Raw genomic sequence first — 26119 nt, forward strand, 5'->3', positions numbered from 1 at the left:
TAACGGCCTTGATACGCCTGGGCATTGAGTTAAACAGAGCTTGGATGGCGTGTACAATTACAGCTGGTCATACAGCTTCAACACGATACCACAGTTCATCAAGAGTAGTGGCTGGCGTATTGTGACGAGTCAGTTGCTCGGCCACCATTGACCAGACGTTTTCAATTGGTGAGAGATCTGGAGAATGTACTGGCCAGGGCAGCACTCGAACATTTTCTGTATCCAGAAAGGCCTGTACACGACCTGCAACAAGCGGTCATGCATTATCTTCCTGAAATATAGGGTTTAGCAGGGATCTAATGATGCGTAGAGCCACGGGTCGTAACACATCTGAAATGTAACGTGCACTGTTCAAAGTACCGACATTGCGAACAAGAGGTGACCTAGACGTGTAACCAATGGCACCACATACCACCACGCCGCGTGATCCGCCAGTATGGCGATGACGAATACACGCTTCCAATGTGCGTTCATCGCGATGTCACCAAACACGAATGTGACAATCATGATGCTGTAAACAGAACCTGGATTCATCATAAAAAATTAAGTTCTGCCATTCGTGCACCCAGGTTCGTCGTTGAGTACACCATCGCAGGCGCTCTTATCTTTGATGTATCGTCAAGGGTAACCGCAGCCATGGTCTCCAAGCTGATAGTGCATACTGCTCCAAACGTCGTCGAACCGTTCGTGCAGATGGTTGTTGTCTTGCAAACGTCCCCACCTGTGACTCAGGGATCGAGACATGGCTGCACGATCCGTTACAGCCATGCCGATGAGATACCTCTCATCTCGACTGCTAGTGATACGAGGCCTTGGGATCCAGCACCACGTTACGTATTACCCTCCTGAACACACCGATTCCATATTCTTCTAACAGTCATTGGATCTCGACCAACGCGAGCAGCAATGGCGCGATACTATAAACCGCAATCGCGATAGGCTACAATCCGACCTTTATCAAAGTCGGAAACGTAATGGAACGCATGTCTCCTCCTCACACGAGGCATCACAACAACGTTTCACCAGGCAACGCCGGTCAACTGCTGTTTGTGTATGCGAAATCTGTTGGAAACTTTCCTCATGTCAGCACGTCGTAGGTGTCGTCACCGGCGCCAACCTTGTCTGAATGCTCTGAAAAGCTAATCATTTGCATATCACAGCATCTTCTTCCTATCGGTTAAATTTCGCGTCAGAAGCATGCTATCTTTGTGGTGTAGTAATTTTAATGGTCAGCAGTGTATAAGTAATTTCGGACCTAAATATGAATACCTCACTTTACCCAAGAGTCCGTAGAAAGCGGTACAGCTGACGCACAGTATAAGTTGTCATGACTTCCCCGTCAATACTACGCAAGTTCGGTTAACATTTTCCTCGATTACCTTAATAAATCGGCGCATCGGATTTCCTCCTACCTGTTTTTCTGTGAATCTCTCGTAGATAATATCCCACGGTAGATATTATCCCACGGGACACTTCTCATAACGCGCTGGCTTCTTTAGAAGACGCAAGCTGGCGACATGTCATTATAAGTGGAAGCAGAGGCAGCTAATCTACTTGACATATGTCCAGAGATGTCATTACGGTGCGGTTATTCGAACAACATAAAATAGTTACAGTTAAACAGTCAGAAACAAATCATCTCAAAAAGTTAACGAGAGCGTAGTAAACACGAGTATCAAAGAAGAAGTGTCTCGGATTCCCTCCTGTAGCCGACGTGGCTACCCGTAAATCGTTGGAATCGTAATAATATATATTTGTTTATTGAGATGCTTAGTGGAATAGCAGTCTTCGAGTATTAAAACTCTAATAACATGTAAGCTCCTCTAGTATTTGTCATACCGAGAGTCGATTTCGGTAAGTAACATTTAATAAAGAAAATTCTGAATTTCGCGCCTGAATGCATGTGATTCCTCATGAAGAGCGTCAGGCCAGATGTTCACTGAAGCCGGTCGGAGTGGACGAGCGGTTCTAGGCGCTACAGCCTGGAACTGCGCGACCGCTACGGTCTCTGGTTCGAATCCTGCCTCGGGCATGGATGTGTGTGATGTCCTTAGGTTAGTTAGGTTTAAGTAGTTCTAAGTTCTAGGGGACTAATGACCTCAGCAGTTAAGTCCCATAGTGCTCAGGCCTTTTAACCATTTTCCTCTAAGTATCGATCGACAAGAGAGATCCTTTCTCAAGGCTCGCATACATTTCTTGGCTCGAATGGCGCTCTACTGCATCACGTAGCCCATGCATCACCACTGCTTGCATGGGGATCAGCTTCTCACAGTGGTATCGTAACTGCAGTAACGCTTAAGGCAACGAATTAATTCTGCTAGCTGCACCGTACCAATAAAATGTAAAATTTGTAAAAGTAAATACTGTCTAGAACAAGTGGAACCTCACACAGTTCTATATGATCCAGAGTCAACTTCCTCAGTTATTGACAATAAAGTTACTCAGGTGTGGAATAGCTTCAAGCGATAGACCAAGGTTGAAATAGATACCCCGTTGTCAGGATCGGGAGTGTCGGGGTAAATAACATGACTGCCCACGCAAATTTACGTTTTCCTTCCCTTAGCTGTGTCACCACATGATGGTCCTTCGGTTACACCCATCCAGCGCACTCGTGGTAATGTGCTACTGTTTCGTTCCCTTTAGACACTATGCTGACACCAGCTAGCATTTCTCTCATTTCCAAAAAAAACTAACATATGTTGTAGGAAACTATAAATGTAAGGGGAAACTTTTTTTTATTATGAAGAACGTATATAACCGGATGAAAAACGAAAAAAGTGCAGAACGAGTGACGCAGTGAAGACCATACGTTTCTGCTGACTGCCAAGTGAACGAACTGATGATAGCTCGAAGCTGTCGACAGCGGACAACACATCGCCTCTTACAAATGAGATCGGAGACGCAAATGTGTCTGCAAAAGTGTGAGAGAAGCAACAAGTGTAAAGTCCGAGCAATAACAGGTGGCCAGTGTGGTTGGCACCGCCTCGGGAGATGCAGGGGCGCTGCCATCACCAGGACCAACCACCAGTGGCCCGCCTCACGCCACAGCTGGCTGCGAGACCTAAGTGGCACCCTCAGCTTCTATCTGTCGTGTTAGCACTAAAGGCCTTTCCAAGAGCACTATCTTCTCCTGACAAAACGCTACCATCTGGTGAGCAAGATGTATGAGACAGGAGAAATTCCCTCAGACTTCAAGAACAACATAATAATTCCAATCCCAAAGAAAGCAGGTGTTGACAGATGTGAAAATTACCGAACTATCAGTTTAATAAGTCACAGCTGCAAAATACTAACGCGAATTATTTACAGACGAATGGAAAAACTTGTAGAAGCTGACCTCGGGGAAGATCAGTTTGAATTCCGTAGAAATGTTGGAACACGTGAGGCAATACTGACCGTACGACTTATCTTAGAACAAAGATTAAGGTAAGGCAAACCTACATTTCTAGCATTTGTAGACTTACAGAAGGCTTTTGACAACGTTGACTGGAATACTCTCTTTCAAATTGTAAAGGTGGCAGGGGTAAAATAGAGGGAGCGAAAGGCTATTTACAATTCGTAAAGAAACCAGATGGCAGTTATAAGAGTCGAGGGGCATCAGAGGGAAGCAGTGGTTAGGAAGGGAGTGAGACAGGGTTGTAGCCTCTCCCCGATGTTACTCAATCTGTATATTGAGCGAGAAGTAAAAAAATTTGGAGCAGGTGTTAAAATCCAGGGAGAAGAAATAAAAAATTTTACATTGTATTTCTGTCAGAGATGGTAAAGGACTTGGAAGAGCAGTCGAACGGAATGGATAGTGTCTTGAAAGGAGGATACAAGATGAACATCAACAAAAGTAAAACGAGGATAATGGAGTGTAGTCGAATTAAGTTTGGTGATGCTGAGGGAATTAAATTAGGAAATGAGACACTTAAAGTAGTAAAGGAGTTTTGCTATTTGGGGAGCAAAACAACTGTTGATGGTCGAAGTAGAGAGGATATAACATGTAGACTGGCAATGTCAAGGAAAGCGTTTCTGAAGAAGAGAAATTTGTTAACATCGAATATAGATTTAAGTGTCAGGAAGTCGTTTCCGAAAGTATTTGTATGGAGTGTAGCCATGTATGGAAATGAAACATAACGATAAATAGTTTGGACAAGAAGAGAATAGAAGCTTTCGAAATGTGGTGCTACAGAAGAATGTTGAAGATTAGGTGGGTTGATCACGTAACTAATGAGGAGGTATTGAATAGAATTGGGGAGAAGAGAAGTTTGTGGCACAACTTGACTAGGAGAAAGGATCGGTTGGTAGGACATGTCCTGAGGCATCAACGGATCACAAATTTAGCATTGGAGGGCAGCGTGGAGGGTAAAAATCGTAGAGGGAGACCTAGAGATGGATACACTAAGCAGATTCAGAAGGATGTAGGTTGCAGTAGGTACTGGGAGATGAAGGAGCTTGCACAGGGTAGAGTAGCATGGAAAGCTGCATCAAACCAGTCTCAGGACTGAAGACCACAACAGCAACAACATCGTCGCTGTCTCCGTCAAAATCAGTACTGGCGACATGGAGAGTTCTGATGTGTCTGATAGTATCATGTCGGAAAAGAGTTCACCAGGACTGCAGCAGGGAACAAATCCGCCAGATTGTTGTTGTGCACTTGTTGTTACATTCAAGGACTACTCGTTGTTGGAGACGCTAGTCACTTGTCTCACATTAGCTTAACATTTCCTCGTGAGATTTCACTTTTATTCATGATGATTGGTGTAAAGAATGGCAGCTAATTCTAAGCATAGATAAATGTAAATTAATGCATATGAATAGAAAAAAGAATCCCGTAATGTTTGAATACTCCATTAGTAGTGTAGCGCTTGACATAGTCACGTCGATTAAATATTTGGGCGTAACATTGCAGAGCGATATGAAGTGGGACAAGCATCTAATGGCAGTTGTGGAGAAGGCGGAGAGTCGTCTTCGGTTCTTTGGTAGAATTTTGGGAAGATGTGGTTCATCTGTAAAGGAGACCACTTGTAAAACACTAATACGATCTATTCTTGAGTACTGCTCGAGCGTTTGGGATCCCTATCAGGTCGGATTGAGGAAGGACATAGAAGGAATTCAGAGGCGGGCTGCTAGCTTTGTAACTGGTAGATTTGATCATCACGCGAGTGTTTCGGAAATGCTTCAGGAACTCGGGTGGAAGTCTCTGGAGGAAAGGAGGCGCTCTTTTCGTGAATCGCTACTGAGGAAATTTAGAGAACCAGCATTTGAGGTTCACTGCAGTACAATTTCACTGCCGCCAACTTATATTTCGCGGAAACACCACAAAGATAAGACAGATTAGGTCTCGTACTGAGACATATAGGCAGTCATTTTTTCCCTTGTTTTGTTTGGGAGTGGAACAGAGAGAGACGATGCTAGCTGTGGTACGAGGTACCCTCCGCCACGCACCGTGTTGTTGATTGCGGAATATTTATGTAGATGTTGATGTAGATATGTCGTTGCCATCATCAACATGGACACATTTCATCTCGTCAAACATTTGTCACTAGTGACTTTCGATTTACTTGTTGCATCTCATTAAATCTCAAAATTCAGCACTCAATGGATCACAATGAAATTTCTTATTATCTTCGTATTTCTCAAGATAATTCCACAAAAGGGTAATAAGGTGTATCGTACGGCAGTCTGACCATAGCGGTAGCAATGATAGATATTGTCATCTCCAGAAGATGTTGTATATGAAGCGTACCTTTCTCCCTTATGGCGACAGCTTTCCGCAAACTTTTTTGCTTTTTTCTTCCATATATGGACAGTATGTGGTTATACCCGAATTAGAATCGTAATGAAGTAAAAGCGCAAACACTACATCCAGTCGTCAGTGAGAAAATGAGCAAATAAAAAGAAATTTCTGTACCAGTGCAATTAATTCTGAAGTACTTCTCAATGACGCGGAGTCGTTAACTTGGGAAGCACACTCTAAGCTGGACACTCAGATCTATTCTCGGTGAAATGATAGGAATAAATTATTTTGTTGATTTAGTAGTTCATGTTACAGCCACGTTGGGTAAGGATCTTCGCTACAATCGCTATGCTGGAAGACACTCTATAGATCGCATTTCTCCCGTATTACCATCCGTATTTACCTGAGTAATGAAATTGACGTAACGATATTCCTATCAAAAGATAAAGTCATATGCACCTGTATTTGATACGCTGCACAATAATTCGAGGGGCAATATTATTGAAATACCGTTCAGCCTTGCCGCTATTTCCCGGAATCACGTGGGATGAGTAGCTATACCGCCCATTCAGCTACTTCTACATCTGTGTAAGACTACTCTGCAATTCACACATAAGTGAATCAGTGTCACAGTGTTTCTCTACCGTACAACTTTCAAACAACGAACGCTCAAATCTTCACATCCAAATGCTGTGCTTACAGCGGCCTCGTCATCCATGGTGAGTTCAACCTTTATCATGGTTCCTTCCTCTTCAAAACAGCTACAAAGTCGAATATCCAGCAGGTAAAATGAGGGTACCTTTAGGATGATCATTATGACATTAATTTAGTGTTTATGTCACATCTCGACTATCCTCCGCTATAAACGTTTGTATTATATACACTGTTGCCGGCCGGTTTGGCCGAGCGGTTCTAGGCGCTTCAGTCTTGAACCACGCGACCGCTTCGGTCGCAGGTTCGAATCCTGCCTCGGGCATGAATGTGTGTGATGTCCTTAGGTTACTTACGTTTAAGTAGTTCTAAGTTACAAGGGACTGATGACCTCAGATGTAACGTCCCATAGTGCTCAGAGCCATTTGAACACTGTCGTCGCTACTAAATACGACTTAAGTACCAATCAGAGGGAGTGAGCTTTCGGTTTCCTTCTCTGTGCTATGAAAGATGGCACGTAACTGCCTCCATTTGTACTGGAGCAGCAAGGCTCGTAAGGGACATAGATACGTCTTCCCACATCAGAGCAAATACCAAAAATGTCCACGAATTGCACGTCTTAAGTAATGTTCTCGTCACAGATCGGAGGTAACAGGTAAATCGTGAGTCCGTTACTCTTGTGGTGGAGCTGTAATGAAACCACGCATGAACTGGCAACTGCTGGAATTAGCATCCAGAAGTTTGTTAGGATGTCACTGACTTTTTATCTTTCACATTTCATTACACTGGACCGAAAACTGATTAAAAAAATTGTTTGGTAAAAAAGATCACCCACAAGATTCACATGTAAAGTCATTCATTCTCATTATTCACAAGTATAATCCTTGTATACTAATGAACATGATAGATTGAATTTTTAGTAGTTCACAATTAAAATTACACTTCCTAAGCTCAATTATTCTCTGCCGTGGTCTCTGAGCTGCCATTTTGGACGCGCCCTGAAATTCTAGTAATTTTGCTATTCGGCATCTCCTTAACTGGATAGAACGAAGAGATTCAGGTCTGTCCACTTACTCAATCATTCTCTAAAAATTGATACTAAACTGAAGTTTTGAGCTGTTTATTATTGCAAATAAAATATGACTCACACTTTCGCAAAAATGAATGAATGAAAATGTGATCTTTGGCACCCTGCCCAAGGGTGAGCTATCGCAGCAGCTAGTCAGATCGCAGGACTTTTCGTTCGGCGCATTTCTCATAATACTGGTATTTGTACTTGTAGTACACTCTGTTGTTCGTACCTCGTTTCACTTTATTACCTCATGTGTTGGCTTCCTTCTGCATCTTCGTTCAACTGAGATACCATGTACGTGAATACATATTGTGGCTCCTAGCTCCAGAATTATTACTTCATATTTACAAATGGAAAAATGAGGATGACCTGGCGTAAAGTGAAGAAAAATGAACTTGCCCAGCAAACAAGGGTAAAACTGTTGTTCGTCTGTTATCCATACACATTTTTCTGCAGTTACACTTTCGCCTTATTCCGTAAGAATGAATCTCATGTACTAGTGACAGTTTTTAAACTGGACTTATAGTTCCTAGCATAAAACGTAATACCAATTCAAGCCTTGTTTAAAGTTTTGTTGCGTCTAGGTCTATCTAGCATTACGTCAACCACAACTTATTTACAGCTGGTGAGATAGTGCGTGGAATTTTCCTCTCAGTCCTAAGAATTTAACCTTTCGCAGTTATTGATGATCTAAAATAACTAACCATACAATTAAGATAGCATTTCAGTATCATAAAGAAAATAGTAAGTAGAACATATGATAGCAACAGAAATTTCGTTTTAGGAAACAAGATAGTCACAGCAAACCAAATTTTACGATACAGAGTTTTATGGAGGACTGGGTCCACAACCTTAGTGCAATTGCTGAATGACGCCATTCCGCTTGCAGTTGTCAAAAATATGTACTTCGAGTTCAGTTTCGAAATTCTGTCATTGTCAATGATTCTGAAAGGAAACTGTCAGCATATAAAATACTCTGGAGTTAAAAACAAAGTAACATACTTTTAACACTGAAACATAAGGGTACTTAAGCGGCATGTTAAGGCCCACTGTACAATGGTAGGCTATGACACGTTCGAACATACTGTAGTTCCCAGCAGATCGAAAAGAAATAGGTATGTTAGTATATATATGGTTAAGTCTCACCGACCACTTGACCATCTTCTTCTTCTGTGCGAAAGCACAAACAGTGCCCGAACTCTTACGGGAATCGGCAACGCGCCGCGAGTAATGAGTATAATGGGCGGGGGCAGTACGAATGTAGTGCGGGGCAATACGTTGAGAATGTGGGTTTCGCGGGAGGCGTACCTGAGATAAATCCCTGCAGTCCCACTATTCTCTGTGTCCTCGGTGGCTCAGATTGATAGAGCGTCTGCCATGTAAGCAGGAGATCCCGGGTTCGAGTCCCGGTCGGGACACACGTTTTCATCTGTCCCCGTTGACGTATGTCAACGCCTGTAAGCAGCTAAGGGTGTTCATTTCATTGTAATTAGTATACGTAACCGTTATTCCACACAACATGTGCGCACGGGCTATGTGCAAAGCACTAAAACATGAATCAAATTGCATAAAAGAATAAACTACATCCGCAATATACACGTAAGTGAAACACTTCTGTAGCCAAAGTGTTTGACGTATTTTATCTCTACTGTACCACGCTGGCCATGCTTGGTAACAAATGTGCGAAGCTGAAAGTCAATTGCAGCAGTGCCATAGGCCTTTCCACGCCGGCGGCCGCCGAAATGTATACTATATATGCCGCAAGGGATAGCGAAGCCCAAACAACCTCAGTTCCGAAGCCTAGGCAATTGTACTAAACTCACTTCTGTGAGTGTCACGAAGCGGCTGTGGAGACTGGCTGCCATCTGGAATGCTATTCACGGACCGTAGTCTGGAGATGTGTCAGCGCAGTCCGCGCTGAGATCGAGGGACCTGGAGCTGCTGCCACAATGGGCCAGGACCCGTCCTGTGAAGCAGCTCGCCGGCCATTGACTTTGAGGGCAGCGGGATACCGCCGTTACGTCACGCCATCAGCCTGCCGCGCTCTGGTCCTTACAGCACCACAATCCATGACATTTCAGTTATCGAAGACCGCCCGGAGCTGGGGTTGCTGCTGAGATGACGGGCTACGGCCTGGCCAACGTTGCACTGTGTCAGCATCGCGGAGTGATTGGCAACAGAAAGGAGGCCACCGAGTGCCGCTGCCAAGCTGCCGCTTCCTGCACTGAGCTACGACGGGATGCTGTGATAAAGTATTTGGAATTACAGGCTGTTTAACTGAACCGCTGCGGCGTCCTCACAAAACATCTCCGCCCGTCACTTTCAGCTGATGTCAGCAGTTGGATACGAATGCATCCCCACACCCTCCTGACCCCGCACACAACCGAGTGCATGGCTGAATGTCTCACTTGACAGAATGAATTCCTTATTGAAATTTGGAAACACTAAGACTTCTATCAGTTTCTCAAAAGCATGCTGACAACCCACTGATCATACAAACTTTTAACCTTTCTTCAGCAATTGCGTTAATGGTCTGGCAACACCCGCAAATCCTTTAACAAACCTATAATAATTCATGGTGTGAATGATCGATTGCTGTTTCTTCACTGATTCAGTGCAGGAAATTCACGTACGGCTTTACCTAACCGTGGATCCCTCTTGACCCCATCCTTACTACTTATATAACCAAAGTGTGACACCTCTCCTAGCACACACTTATGCTTCTCTGTACGTTCATTGGTCTAAATACTCTATGGCTTTCGTAATGTTTGGCAAAGGGTAGGTATCCATTACAGTCTTCGTATTCAAGTGTCGATAATCTCAACAAAACCTGTATTTTCGTAATCCATCTGTTGATTTTCTGGGGGCAATGATAATCCCAGCCACTCTAAGGACTATTACTATCTCATCTTTCAGTTGCAGATCTGTGAATCGAATGGAAGTACCTCTGTACTCTAAATGGTTTGTGGCAAACCAGTGATTCATTCCCCGTCGGCATTCAGTGGTGTGTAATAAGCGTTCCTGGCAATGGCCCTTTTGCAATAAACAAATCAATTCTAGTTCCAATTCTTCCGTCTTTCCTTCTCACTTCCATGCAGGTGCTTCAATTTCCCTCGTAAAGCAGTTCCGACGTTCTTTGGCAACTGTTCGTGGCAGACAACCCTCGTGCCCCTCTCTTCCTCCTTCAGGATATCCACGGTAGCAATTAACAACAGATTTTTAACCTAAATCCTCAGTGGTGAAATTATCCGCCTGTTGTGTATATACAACACTTCTCTTCACCAGGCAACCTGCCTGATTCTTCATGTACTTCCAAAGCTCCACCGTATAGAATATCCGTACCTGCAAGTTAACACTACAATTAACCCAGTCTGATTGAGTAACACGAGCCTTAGTGCGATTTTTTGCGGTTTAAGTGGTTTGTCATACTTGGCAGACTCCCCACGCGACATTGGTACGCTGGAGACAGTTCCTCCCAACTGAAACATTTTTATATCGATATCCACCATGCGTTGTCAAACGTTGATTTTGGCACAATGCTGAGGCAAGAAATCCATCCCCAGCATCATGCCATAGCCCTCACTTACATGTCCCACAATTTCTAAACATCAACTTACTGAACGTTACCCAGACAAAAATTTGTGTCCACGGATCACAACAGTGATCTACCACTCACATGATCTTCACCCTGATGGGTGTCACTACCCATGTACCACAAGATCTCCACTGACAACTGACAACTGACACACGCACCCCTGTATCCAACAACATCACGCAATTCGCTTCCTCCACTGGTCCTTCCAGCACATAATCCACCTCTGCATACAACTCAGTAGCGTCTAACTTTGCTGACAATAGAGTAAGGCGGTCTTTAGGTTCCTTTCGGCCTTTAATGCCTGCTTCTTCCCTCTTCCCCTGTCTCTGAAACTACCGTTGCCCTTTTCAAATGGTTCAAATGGCTCTGAGCACTATGGGACTCAACTGCTGTGGTCATCAGTCCCCTAGAACTTAGAACTACTTAAACCTAACTAACCTAAGGACATCACACACATCCATGCCCGAGGCAGGATTCGAACCTGCGACCGTAGCAGTCACACGGTTCCGGACTGTGCGCCTAGAGTTGCCCTTTTGCTGACCCCCGCCTCTATTCACACTGCCCCGTGCCTGGTAACATTGTTTGTATACAAATCACCTTAATCTGTCAGCTGGACTCGTAATCCGGTCGACACATTAATTACCTTGCATTTCACAGCCAGTCTGACAGGTACAAGCAAATTAACCTGAACCCCTGTTCACATTCTCCTCGACATTTCCACGGCCCTCTTTTAAAAACCCCGTCTCTGCCAAATTCCTAAAATGCTAGCATGTCGTTAGTTGACTTACCAGGGAAAGGAGCAACTAAATCATAGATGACAATTTTATATTTTGCTGTACTCCAAACCCACCATGTAACTCCGTGTTACCTGCGGTCGGTCGTTCAAAAATGGCTCTGAGCACTATGGGACTTAACTTCTGAAGTCATCAGTCCCCTAGAACTTAGAAGTACTTATACCTAACTAACCTAAGGATGTCACGCACATCCATTCCCGAGGCAGGATTCGAACATGCGACCTTAGGGGTCCCGCGGTTCCAGACTGCAGCGCCTAGAACCGTTCGGCCACTCTGGCCGGCGCGGTCAGTTGTGTTACCCTTCCCAGAAACATTACATACTGACTCTGTTTCTGACATTCTTGCGTTCGTGACTATGCTAAAGCCTTCCCTTGTTGTGTTACCCTTCCCAGAAACATTACGTACTGACTCTGGTTCTGACATTCTTGCGTTCGTGACTATGCTAAAGCCTTCCCTTGTCGGTACTCATTTTGGAACACCAACAGTTCAGAAACACCTAAAATAAAACATATTAACTTAATTCTCATGTCTAATAATCAATCACTTTGATCCTCAGAATTGTCTAACCACAGTCCCATAAATCTTATACGTGGAATACAACTGCTATTCACTCTGTACATGGTGCTGAATAACCTAAGTCACACATGTCCGTCTGTTCCCCATTGCCTCCAAAATGAAACTAATCCACTGGCTCCTAACTTTTAGCAAAAGTCATCTTACAAAAAAAGCGCAATAGTCAAGCTTCTTTCACAAAGGCAAGCTGACAATGGCATTTTTTTCACACTGTACCATAAGCCGTACGTTCAACTGTTGTGCTGGAAAGGCGATTCCACGACAGTGACGCCAGCTGTTAAGTGACTTGTGGAGGCGGGTTGGCAGGACGCCAAGCAGCGTCAGTTAAACAGTCCGTAGTTGAAAATGCAATACTGCAGTACCCCGCCGTAGCTCATTTCGGGCAGCGGCAGCTTGGTTTGTTTTGTTTTGTTTTAGGGCGCAAAAACAACTGGGGTCATACACACACCTGTCAAAACAGTAGAACATGAAGACAAAGAGAGGCGTTAAAATGACTACACGTCATCCCAATCGATGGAAGAGAAGACAGTTAAGAATGGTCTATAAAACACGCCAAGATAAACGGAGAGCCAGAACTAAAAATTAAATGCCCTTCGCGATATTGTTAAGATGGATAAAAATTCCTACAGACTTTGAGAAAAACATTATGATCCCCATTCCAAAGAAGGAAAATGCTACAAGATGTGAAAATTATATGATGCTCAGCCTAGTTACACACGCCTCTAAAAAAGTAACCTCAATTATCCTAAAACGTATAGAACAAAAAGTCGAAGCTACAATCTCCGAAGACCAATTTGGATTCCGGAAAGATAGCGGAACCAGAGAAGCAATATTTGCTCTAAAACTAACAATAGAGAAACGACTAGATAAGAACAAGACAACATACATAGCTTTCGTAGATGTAGAGAAAGAAAAATGATTGAAATAGCTCTGAGCACTATGGGACTTAACATCTGAGGTCATCAGTCCCCCAGAAATTAGAACTACTTAAACTTAACTGACCTAAGGACAGCACACACATCCGTGCCCGAAGTAGGATTCGAACCTGCGACCGTAGCAGTCGCGCGGTTGCGGACTGAAGGGCCTAGAACCGCTCGGCCACCGAGGCCGGCAGATGTAGAGAAAGCCTTTGATAATGTTAAATGAGATAAGATGTTTGAGGCACTCAGAAAAGTAGGAATGGACTACAAAGATAGAAAAATGATATGGAACCTGTACAAAAGCGAGACAGCAGTTATCTGTGGACGGACAAAACAAGAAGAATTGCAGATATGGAAAGGCGCCCGACAGGGTTGCGCACTATCCCCTGTTATATTAACGTATACATTGAAGAGGCGCTGAAAAAAGCAAGGGAAAATTCACAGACAGGTGTAGTAATTCGTGGCCAACGAATAGATATGATAAGATATACCGATGATATAGCTGTCTTAGCTGAAAGTGAAGAAGATCTTGTGGTCCTACTGAAAAGAATGGATAAAGTTATGGGGGAAGAATATAATATGAGAATTAATAAAGCAAAAACAGAAGTTATGGCATGCAACAAAAAAGATCAAGTGAAAGTCCAAGTTCATGTCGGCAATGAACTGCTTGAAGAAGTTGATAAATTTACTTATCTGTGCAGTGATATTACCAGGGATGGAAGGAGCAAGGCAGAAGTGATAAGTAGAATTGCTCAAGCAAAGGCTGCTCTTAGCAAGAAGAAAAACTTCTTAACATCTAAGAGCATCAGCCTTGAAATCAGGAAAAGATTTTTGAAATCATATTTGTAGAGTGTGGCATGTTATGGGTGTGAAACATGGACTCTCGGGACAGAGGAAGACCAGAAGGTAAATTCTTTTGAAATGTGGTGCTATAGACGCATGCTCAAAATAAAATATATCGACAAGGTTACAAACGAAGTGGTTCTGGTTAGAGCAGGTGAGAAGAGAAGCTTCTAGAGTTTCATTGTTAAAAGAAGAGTGCAATTTTCAGGCCATCTAGTTAGACGTAAAGGACTCCTGAACACAGTCATAGAGGGATATGTCGAGGGGAAAAGACCAAGAGGGAGACCACGAATGATGTACATGAATCAAATCGTGAAAGATGTGGGCTGTAACACCTATAAAGAAATGAAGAGGAAAGCTGAAAGACGCACAGAATGGAGACAAGCTGCCATTGTAGATGTTGCAAAAGCAATCTTTGGATTGACCACTACAGAAGAGAAGAAGGATAAAAAGTAAAACGCAGTCTACAGCCCGCGCGTCCTTCGCTAAAACGGCCGATAACTCAGACGGGAAACACTAACAGGAACGTAAGCGGTTAAAGATTGGGCATTACATCAGGAAACGGCTGACAGTCAAAAGTTGGGCGCTGGACGCAGTGACCACAAAATGGTGGGGGATCACCGCTTAACAAATGGCGATTGCTTTAAAAAAATAATAATAAAAAAGACAGTACCCAATACACAACCTAGTTCAAATGATCTCCTCGCTGCCAGAGGTCCGAGAAGAGGTCGTCCAAGACGCTGGGAGAGTCTTAAAACCCGGAGCTTGTTCCCATGAAGAGAGGACCAGTGGTGATGCCAAAGTGACACCACCTGCTGACAGACGGCAACACAGATATCATCGGAGAGAATGGAAAAACTAGCGGGCTGAGGTACGAGGACTGCAGCCTTGGCAGCCGCGTCAGCAGCCTGGTTTCGCGTCAGACCGACATGACCAGGAACCCACGTACACATCACAGTGGCTGCATGACGAGTAAGCAAGTGACAGCTTCCCTGGACCCGTTGCTCTAAGGGCTGTGTGGTGTACAGCACACAGAGGCTTGGAACGGCGCTGAGAGAATGTGAGTGGATGACGCAATTGAAAAGTCAGTGTCGCCGGATGTACTGCGTGGCCTGATACAGAGCGAAGAGTCCTGCTGTAAATACTGAGCAGTGTTCCGGAATCCGATACCGAGAAACATCTGCGCCAATGACGAGGACACAGCCGACACCACGGTCAGTCCGAGAGCTACCAGTGTTCACAAAGGTACTATCGCGAAAGGGGTGAGGTAGACGCCCAGTAAACTGGAGGAAATCTGCCTTGGTGAGATCGTATAACGAAGGGATGTAAACGGTACAAAGGGAAAATGTCGAGTGAGGAAGGAAAAGGAGAACTGCAACAGCGTGAAGGCGGGTAGTTAGGGAGGTGGGTTGACTATGAACGTCATCCTGTACGAGCAGCATGACTCCCCCATGAGATGGAATTCCGACCGCGGGGGGAAGGTCAGAACGGTCCTGGAAGAAATGCCAGAGCTCAAAGTGGTCGTGAGGACGCAAATTTGTTTCCTGAAGGCAGAGAATAAGTGGACGCTGCGGTTCTACGAGCAGCCATAAATCCTCTTTGTTGGATCGAATCCGCGAACGTTTTTGGAGGAGAGCTATGAAGAGGAAAAAAATGAAAGGGTGTCACTTCGACGGCTGCCGAGTGCCAGGCTTCGAAGAGTCACAGAGGAAGGAGGCTCTGCAGAGCGACGTCATTCTTCTGCTGTCGGCCTGCGGAGTCCAGAGCAGAAAAACGGTTGGTGGTGCACACCAGAAACTCGGAGGTCGCCCGGGCGAGGGTATCACGTGGCGACACTGTAGATATGGTAGACATCTAAATTGACGACAGAGGGATAGAAAAAAAATTAAAATCGCTCAAAAGACGAAAGGCCGCTGGACCTGATGGGATACCAATTCGATCCTACTTGCAGCGGTGTACCGTAGGTCTCTAGAAGAGCGTCGCGTTCCAATGGGTTGGAAAAGAGCACAGGTCATCCCCGTTTTCAAAAAGGGTCGTCGAACAGATGTGCAGATCTCTAACGTCGATCAGTTGTAGAATTTTGGAACACGTATTATGTTCGAGTATAATGACTTTTCTGGAGACTAGAAATCTACTCTGTAGGAATCAGCATGGGTTTCGAAAAAGACGATCGTGTGAAACCCAGCTCGCGCTATTCGTCCCTGAGTCTCAGAGGGCAATAGACACGGGTTCCCAAGTAGCTGCCGTGTTTCTTGACTTCCGCAAGGCTTTCGATACAGTTCCCCACAGTCGTTTAATGAACAAAGTAAGAGCATATGGACTATCAGACCAATTGTGTGACTGGATTGAGTAGTTCCTCGATAACAGAACGCAGCATGTCATTCTCAATGGAAAGAAGTCTTCCGAAGTAAGAGTGCCGCAGGGGACTGTCGTAGGACCGTCGCTATTCACCATATATATAAATAACCTTGTGGATAACATCGGAAGTTCGCTGAGGCTTTTTGCGGATGTTTCTGTAGTATATCGAGAGGTTGTAAATGGAAAATTGTACTGAAATATGGGAGAATCTGCAACGAATTGATGCATGGTGCAGGGAATGGCAATTGAATCTCAACGTAGACTAGTGTAAGGCGCAGCGAATACATAGAAAGAAGTATCCCTTATCATTTAGCTACAATATAGTAGGTTAGCAACTGGAAGCAGTTAATTCCATAAATTATCTGGGGGTACGCATTAGCAGATGACAGACTGACAGACTGAGATTCACTGGAAGAATCCTAAGGAAATGCAATCCGAAAACAAAGGAAGTAGGTTACAGTACACTTGTTCATCCAGTGCTTGAATATTTCTCACCAGTGTGGGCTCCGATAGAGAGCTGGATAGAGAAGTTCCAACGGAGAGCAGCGCGCTTCATTACAGGATCGCGAAAGTGTTACGGTGATGATAAATAAACTCCAGCGGAAGACTCTGCAGGAGAGATGCTCAGTAGCTCGGTACGGGCTTTTGTTGTAGTTTCAAGAACATACCTTCACCGAGGAGTCGAGCAGTATATTGCTCCCTCCTACATATATCTCGAGAAGAGACCATGAGGGTAAAATCAGAGAGATTAGAGCCCACACAGAGGCATACCGACAGTTTTTCTTTCCACGAACAATACGAGACTGGAATAGAAGGAATACCCGATAGAGGTACTCAAGGTACCCTCCGCCACACACCGTCAGGTGGCTTGCGGAGTATGGATGTAGACGTAGAAGAGGATCTGTGAGTCGGAGGAAAAGAAGACCGTTTGCCTTTGTTTGACTTCTGCAAGCGTTTCTAGTTGCAGAGGGAGACTCAGGTATTGGTCGGCTGGAGGGATCCAAGAACTATTCACGTGAATATTCCTTCTGTCCTTTCCAGCCTGCCGGTTGTTTATCTGGTGACTTCGCTCTGTGAGGCGAGAGTTTGGTGGAGTTTTGTACAGCTGAAGGAGGAGATGTGGACGCTACCATGACGCTAGACGATTTCACAACCGCGGTGCTAAATTTGAGATGGCATGTCTGCGTGGCCATATCCTTCGTGGAGCGAGATATAGCAGTGATAGGATTGTAGGTGCCAGATCGCAGAACTCAGGGTTTCCGATTACCCAACAACTTGCGAGTGACCGGGTAAGGCACTGTTTCCTTCACCCAGATCTGCTGGACAGGCAGCTCAAGAGATAATTGAGACAATCGCGGGAGGAGGCGGCATGATCGCTACTGCAGTTGATGCAGCGGGGAGAAGGAGGTGGACAATTGCCCTCGTGAGCATCGCAACCACAGGTTACACATGTGTCTGGGTGTCGACAGGATCCTCGAGTGTGTTTTTGACGATGACACTGGTAGCAGCGCAAGTGGATCGGAGTATACGGTCTGACTGTGATCATTTCATAACCTGTTTTCATCTATTACGGAAGAGCCACTCTGCCAAAAGAGAGAAAGAGAGCGCGTTTGGGCACTAAGGCAGCATCTACTGTTTTCATCACCCGGTGGACGCCAATGACACCCTGATCGGAGAAGTAAGTTTGGATTTCTGCCTCGGTCACATCATAGAGCAGCCTAGTGTAAACAACACCGCGGGAAGGATTCAGCGTTTTATGGACCTTGACACGAACAGGATAGCTGTGGAGGAGCGAAGCTGCAAGCAGTTGTGCTTGAGAATCATAAGTAGTCTCCAAAAGCAAAGTGCCATTGCATAAACGAGAGCATGATTTCACAGGGCCAGCAATTGCATCAACACCTTTCTGAATAACAAACGGATTTACCGTTATGAAGGACTGACCGTCTTCAGTGCGTGAAACCACAAGGAACCTTGGTGCAGCTGGGAGGGTCTCTGAATCGCTAGCCTCATTCTGTTTACGTTTCGTAGTCGTTGACTGTGAAGAGGATTGGCTCATTGCGAGAAAATACCCCATGATTGTGTTTCCGATGACGCGCTACTTCCAATTGGGGCCCCCTTCAGAAGGGTGCTCACCTGCGTTGGTTGTTCACACCACAGGTCACACATCCCGAACACCTGAGAGGAACCAATTCGCAATCTGGGAAGGCAATCACCCCTCCCTGGGCCTGACCTGAACCAGAAGTACTTGTGAATCCTACCTGTCGACCCTGGGCTGGGAATTAAGCGTTACCTGTTACGCGTCAGACGCGGTCTTCAGGAGCGCACAGGGAGGAAGAAGAAAAAGACGAACCTCAAACGCCGAAGTGGAAGACGAATAGGAGAAGGTGAATGAAGAAAGAAAAAAGGATTAAAAAATTGAGAGTATTCTGATATTGACTACCGAAACTGCAGAATACATTTCCAAAAACAGCCCAGATATGTTGCGCAAGGGAGGGTAAAAAGAACGGCAAGAGGATAGGCATGCAGCGTGGAAGGAAAAGATGCTGCAAAAGCTGGGGCCCCGTGGTAGCCACGCATGAACACGCCAAAGAGCGGCGAGCCCCAGGGGGAAGCAGCAGCTTGGCAGTGGCACTCAGTGGCATCCTACAAGTTGTCTCCACTCGCCTCGCAATGGTGACAGAGAACAGTGACCCGTAATGCAACTGCTTCCATCAGCAACGTCTCCAGCTCCGTGCGGCCTTGGTTAGCTGCAACCACATGCATTGCAGTGCAGCCCGTGTACCCTGTGCTGACCCGAAGGCGGCACGCCGCTGTCGCAAAGGCACTTACCCACTACCCTGTTATAACCAGGAATAACGCAATAAATATATCGCAGCTCTCCAGTTTAATAAAACTGATATAAGTAATTCTGTCACCAAACACGAAGTGGTAGGCGGACACTTTCTGAAAATAATATAAATTGATGGTGGTTATACCAATGTCCAGGAAGCGCAAGCGGAACGTGGAACTGCAGCTAAAATCACATGTCCCTTGACATAGAAAGCCTACTTTCCTGTATGGCAGCAAGATTCTAAGCCCAGAGCGCAGATAAAGCAACATCGAGCAACACATACACCAGTCCAGGAGACGAAACAGTCCACCGTGGCGTAGCACCGAGTTGTGGGCTAGAACATAGCACGATGGGAACTGGCTCGTGGATGTCGGTGGATGCGCTACATAAGGGTCCATAGTAATGCCCCGTGCCGCTCTGGGTACTGTCGTGTCCACTTTTTCCTCACCCTGCCAGCCCAGGTCGCTTGGCAATTCACTTCTTACTTTACGCATTTCTGACTCGATATGGTTGGTGCATTACCCTATCTTTAATTTACATTTAGGATTCTTGATCCTGCTACATGCACGTTGTAATTGTATTGTCTCTGGTGACTAGGCGAGTTTTATAATATTGCATGTCAGTTACGAACAGATGTACGTTTACTTATGTATATACACTACTGGCCATTCAAATTGATACACCAAGAAGAAATGAGGTGATAAATGGATATTCATTGGACAAATATATTATACTAGAACTGACATGTGATTACATTTTCACGCAATTTGGGTGCATAGATCCTGAGAAATCAGTACCCAGAACAACCACCTCTGGCCGTAATAACGGTCTTGAAACACCTGGGCATTGAGTTAAACAGAGCTTGGATGGCTTGTACAGGTACAGCTGGCCATACAGCTTCAACACGATACCACAGTTCATCAAGAGTAGTGGCTGGCGTGTTGTGCCGAGCCAGTTGCTCGGCCACCATTGACCAGACGTTTTCAATTGGTGAGAGATCTGGAGAACGTGTTAGCCAGGGTAGCAGCCGAACATTTTCTGTAACCAGAAAGGCCCGAACAGGACCTGCAACATGCGGTGCTGCTTTATCCTGCTGAAATGTATTGTTTCGCAGGGATCGAATGAAGGGTAGAGCCACGGGTCGTAACACATCTGAAATGTAACGTCCACTGTTCAAAGTGCCGTCAGTGCGAACAAGAGGAGACCGAGACGGTTAACCAATGGCACCCCATACCATCACGGCGGGTGATACGCCAATATGGCGATAACGAATACACGCTTCCAATGTGCGTTCACAGCATGTCGCCAAACACGGATGCGACCACCATGATGCTGTAAACAGAACCTGGATTCATCCGAAAAAATGACGTTTTGCCATTCGTGCACCCAGGTTCGGCGTGAAGTACACCATCGCTGGCGCTCTGGCTGTGATGCAGCGTCAAGGGTAACCACAGCCACGGTCTCCAAGCTGATAGTCCATGCTGCTGCAAACGTCGTCGAACTGTTCGTGCAGATGGTTGTTGTCTTGAAAAACGTCTCGATCTGTTGACTCAGGGATCGAGACGTGGCTGCACGATCCGTTACAGCCATGTGGATAAGATGCCTTTCATCTCGACTGCTAGTGATACGAGGCCGTTGGGATCCAGCACGGCGTTCCGTATTACCCTCCTGAACCCACCGATTCCATATTCTGCTAACAATCATTGGATCTCGACCAACGCGAGCAGCAGTGTCGCCCTTTATCAAAGTCGTAAACGTGATGGTACGCATGTCTCCTCCTTACACGAGGCATGACAACAGCGTTTCACCAGGCAACGCCGGTCAACTGCTGTTTATGTATGAGAAATCGGTCGGAAACTTTCCTCATGACAACACGTTGTAGGTGTCGCCACCGGTGCCAACCTTGTGTGAATGCTCTGAAAAGCTTATCATTTGCATATGACAGCATCTTCTTCCTGTCGCTTACATTTCGCGTATGTAGCACGCCGTCTTCGTGGTGTAGCAATTTTAATGGCCAGTAGTGTAAGTTTTATATACTTTTGATTTAGATTCATGGTTTTAAACGATTATTCCTCTTTCGTCACTATGTATACACCTATCCCACCGCCAAATTGGCTACACGAGTGTTTAATTTCGGTGAATATTGTGGGGATGTAGTTTTTCCTTTCATGAAAGCATTTCACCGTTACTGTACTTGTCACTTGGCTCATCCTCGCATGGTGTGTGGATCACTGGGAACATGCAGTTAGCACAGACGACTGGTAACAGTGTTCCAGCGTACCACAACTGTGTATTAGGGGCCTTAACATTCCACGTAAGTACCTTTACGTCTACAATATTAAGGGCCAGTTACTTTATTTTACCTTCAGCGTATTTTACGTGGCGACAGACTGCGTTCAGAATGCTTGACAATGACAAAATGAAGTATCAGTCACACTAAAAATTTTAAACAGGCATAGGTGGAGTGACTTCATTCGTAATGATATGGTGTTTTCTGCTCTGAAACTGATCACACAATTGTTTCATCAGACTCACAGCTATTTGCACATTAGTTAATACCTTTTACTTCCTTTTCATAACACGTCATCGGCCTGTATCATTCATTGCCTAGTCGGATATTTGGTTAACAGTCAGAAAGTTCTACAACAGTCCGCCCAGTTCTCATGACCTGAGAATTAAACACGAAAAGCGAACCTGCACCTGCACAGGAGACGCAGACACAATGGAGTAAACAAAATTTAGTCGCAACTGCGAATACGGACAAACATTAGCTGCAGAATGGAATGACGACGATGAAAATTTGTTCCGGACAGCGACTTTAGCCCGGATTTCCCAGTCATCTCGTGTTGTCGTCTTATCATTTGGCTATCCAAGCCCAATTCACGACCAGACCCAAAGTTCCATATGTCGTCAACCGTGTGTCATGTATGCATGTGCGAAGAAACTTTGTACTGTAATTAGCAATAACACAGCACTGCAATATCATATTTACACTGAAGCGTCAAAGAAACTGCTATAGGCATGCGTATTCAAATACAATGTAAAAAGGCAGAATACTCCGCTGCGGTCGGCAACGCTTACATAAGACAAGTGTCAGGCGCAGTTGCCGCTGCTACAGTGGCAGGTTATGAAGGTTTGAATGAGTTTCAAAGAGGTGTCATAGCCGGCGAACGAGCGATGGGACACAGCATCTCCGAGGTAGCGATGAAGTGGGATTTTCCCCGCAGGACCATTTCACGAGTGTACCGTGAATACTAGGAATCCTGTGAAACGTCAAATCTCCGACATCGCTGAGGCCGGAAACAGATCCTGCAAGAATGGGGCCAACGATGACTGAAGAGAATTGTTCAAAAGTGCAACGCTTCCGCAGATTGCTGCAGATTTCAATGCTGGGTCATCAACAACTGCAGCGTGCGAACCATTCAACTAAACATCATCGCTATGGGCTTTCGGAGCCGAAATCCCACTAGTGTACCCTTGATGACTGCACGACACAAGACTCTCCGTTCCGCCAGGGCTCTTCAACACCGACATTGGACTGTGGATGACGGGAAACACGTGGCCTTTCAAATTTTATCAAGTGGATAGGTGTGAACGGGTATGGAGACAACCTCATGAAATATGGACCCCGCATGTCAGCAGGGAACTGTTCAAGCTTTTGGAGTCTGCGTAATAATGCGGGTCGTGTGCAGTTGGTGAGATATGGGTCCCCTTATACGTCTGGATACGACTCCGGCAGGTGGCACGTACGTAAGCACCCTTTCTGATCACCTGCATTCATTCATGTGTATTGACGGACGGTCAATTCCAGCAGGACAATACAACACTCCACGCGGCCAGAATTGCTACATAATGGCTCCAGGGACACTCTTCTGAGTTTAAACACTTCCGCTGGCTACCAAACTCCCCTGACATTTTCATTATTGAGCATATCAAAGATGCCTCGCAACGTGCTGTTCAGAAGGGATCTCTACTCTCATTATACTCTTACGGATTTATGGACAGCACTGCTGGATTCATGGCGTCAGTTCCCTCCAGCATTAGTCAAGTCCATGCCACGTCGTGCTGTGGCACTTTAACGTGCTCGCGGGGCCCTACACGATGTTAGGCAGCTGTACTAGTTTCTTTGGCTCTTCAGTGTATCTGCGGACATCGGACAAGTGACTTTCAAGCAAAATGTTTCCCCTGTATGTGAGTATACCGGGTGACCAAAAAGTCAGTATAAATTAGAAAAAAGAATAAATCATGGTATAATGTAGATAGAGAGGTACAAATTGACACACATGCTTGGAATGACATGGAGTTTTATTAGAAACAGAAAAATACAAAAGTTCAAAAAATTTCCGACAGATAGCGCTTCATCTGATCAGAATACCAATAATTAGCATTAACAAAGTAAGACAAAGTAAAGATGATGTTCTTTACAGGGAGTGCTCAATATGTCCACCATCATTCCTCAACAATAGCTGTAGTCGAGGAATAATGTTGTGAACAGCACTGTAAAGTATGTCCGGAGCTATGGTGAGGTATTGGCGTCGGATGTTTTCTTTCAGCATCCCTAGAGATGTCGGTCGATCACGATACACTTGCGACTTCAGGTAACCCCAAAGCCAATAATCGCACGGACTGAGGTCTGGGGACCTAGGAGGCCAAGCATGACTCAAGTGGCGGCTGAGACCACGATCATCACCAAACGACGCGCGCAAGAGATCTTTCACGATTCTATCAATATGTGGTGGTTCTAATAAAACCCCATGTCATTCCAGGCACGTGTGTCAATTTTTACCTCTCTACCTGCATTATTCCGTGACTTATTAAGTTTTCAAATTTATACTGACTTTTTGATCACCCGGTACATAATGGACGTACGACTACAAGTTGTAGACGCATGGTTGTCGACATATGGGAGATTGGATCGGACCGTCAGTCGTGCTCGGATAGCCAAATGGTAAGGCGACCGTTTGCGATAAGCGGGAAATCTTGGTTCGAGTCCCGATCCGGCACAAATTGTTACTGTCGTCATTCCGTTATAGAGATGACGGCTGTCCATGTACACATGTCCGAGGGAACTTTGCACCGTAACTCGAAATAACGCAGGCACTGCAGTATCCTATCAATGGAGTACCCTTTTGCCTTTTGCTCGCTCTTACAGCTTCACATAGGAACAAGGGACCTTAACATTTTTGTGTAGGATTTACTGTAACAGAAACAGTTCCCCGGTTCTGCACAAAGCTTCTGGGTTGTATCCATTTGTTGTGGGGCAAATGGTTTAAGAGAAAATCCTTTACCAAGTATTTCCAATTCAGGATCTTTCTCCCAATATCTGAAATGTTTCTAGAAATACATATGTCGCATCCTCGGGGTGCCTGCCACAGCCTTTGTTACAATGTATGAAATGTATTAAATAGAAAAAAAATCAAAGGAAGAATTCCACGAGTTCAAGTGAACTCCAATAGCAGGATCAGCCTTTACGGATGTCCACAAATCTGCAGTTCTCTTCTGCAATATTTCATTCTTTTGTTCAGAATTAAGTGCTCAACGGAAAGAATTCGATAATTGATTAATACTGAAACTTTACTAACCTGCAGTTAGTTTTCTTTCAGCTTTGCTGGTACTTTGTGTGGTGCGTTATTTCTTGGCAGCGTTCTAAGACACCTGCTCGAGCCGCTATGTTTCATAAAAGAAAAACTTTAATGGTACATTTATCTGTCGGGAATCAACCTTAACGAGTCCGTAACTACGTAGCTATGAATACCTGACACCAGGTCAACACCACACACTCCTAATATAGCATGCAGAGAGACGTGCATGCGGAGGAGCAATTAGACAGATTTAACCTGACTTGAAATAGAACAGAGGTACGAATCCGACACCCGTGCCTTGTGAGGGTGCGAATTTAAGGCAGTAGATAGTGATGTTTGCCGTTATTCGGGCAAGTTTCACTTAATTTCTCCATAAACGGTAAGGTTTTGTTAGCTTTAAGATTTGTGAGAAGCGACATGTTCGCCAGTTTCAAGCCCTGAACCATATTGTGTCGACTTTAATACTCAACGATTGTCTGCTGTTCTCTAGTCACAGTCATCAGCGAAATTTTCGTTCTACGTCTGTAAACGTAATATTGAAATTCACTTTCGAAGAACTATAGGAATTCTGCCTCTACTTCAGGACATTGCTCTCTTTGCATTTATGTATGAAACGACGTGAAAATGATAAGTGCATTACACATGTCGCATCGAAAGTGCTGATTTATACTGTAACTTGTTTCTTTCCTGAAGGCGATCCACAGCATTTTTTCGACTGCTGCGGAACAGACAAACCTGCTATTCTTCCGTTGTCATTCATTCTACGTATTGCAGTGGAATCTCTACAAATCTCAGAATTTTTCTCTCCAATGAAGCAACCGAACCGCTATTCCGGAGGTTGTACTAATACACGTTATAGCTTGCAAGTGGATCACCGTCCTAGTTTGTGATCGATTGTTGACCGTGGATTCAAGTACTCTGTTTGATCCACTTTCGTCAGGAGTGAATCAAATTTTCATCTTCAGCCACAACACTAATCTTGAATTTGCTGAGCTGTGTGGACCGAAGATGTTCTCGCTCACATCATGTTCGTTGCTTGCGGTTACTGTTATTACGTCGTATTGCGACACATCAAAAGCAATACTGAGGGAGGTAACGCTGAGAGGACAACGAACAAGTTACAGCAATCGGCGATGGATAATTTACAAATCTTTCAGAACAATATTTCAGTATGAAATG

The 26119-nt window shown here is 44.9% G+C and overlaps 1 protein-coding gene and 1 non-coding gene across 2 annotated transcripts in view; both read left to right on the forward strand.

Moving 5' to 3' along the window:
• The window catches only part of LOC126282289 (mucin-5AC-like), a 758596-nt gene that overhangs the window by 154302 nt on the left and 578175 nt on the right, over positions 1-26119 (forward strand). The window lies entirely within an intron of this gene.
• Positions 8789-8863, forward strand: Trnat-ugu (transfer RNA threonine (anticodon UGU)). Its single transcript has one exon. It is a non-coding gene; the product is annotated as a tRNA-Thr (tRNA).

This window comes from Schistocerca gregaria, chromosome 7 (genome assembly GCF_023897955.1).
Source record: "Schistocerca gregaria isolate iqSchGreg1 chromosome 7, iqSchGreg1.2, whole genome shotgun sequence".
NCBI classification, from domain to species: domain Eukaryota; kingdom Metazoa; phylum Arthropoda; class Insecta; order Orthoptera; family Acrididae; genus Schistocerca; species Schistocerca gregaria.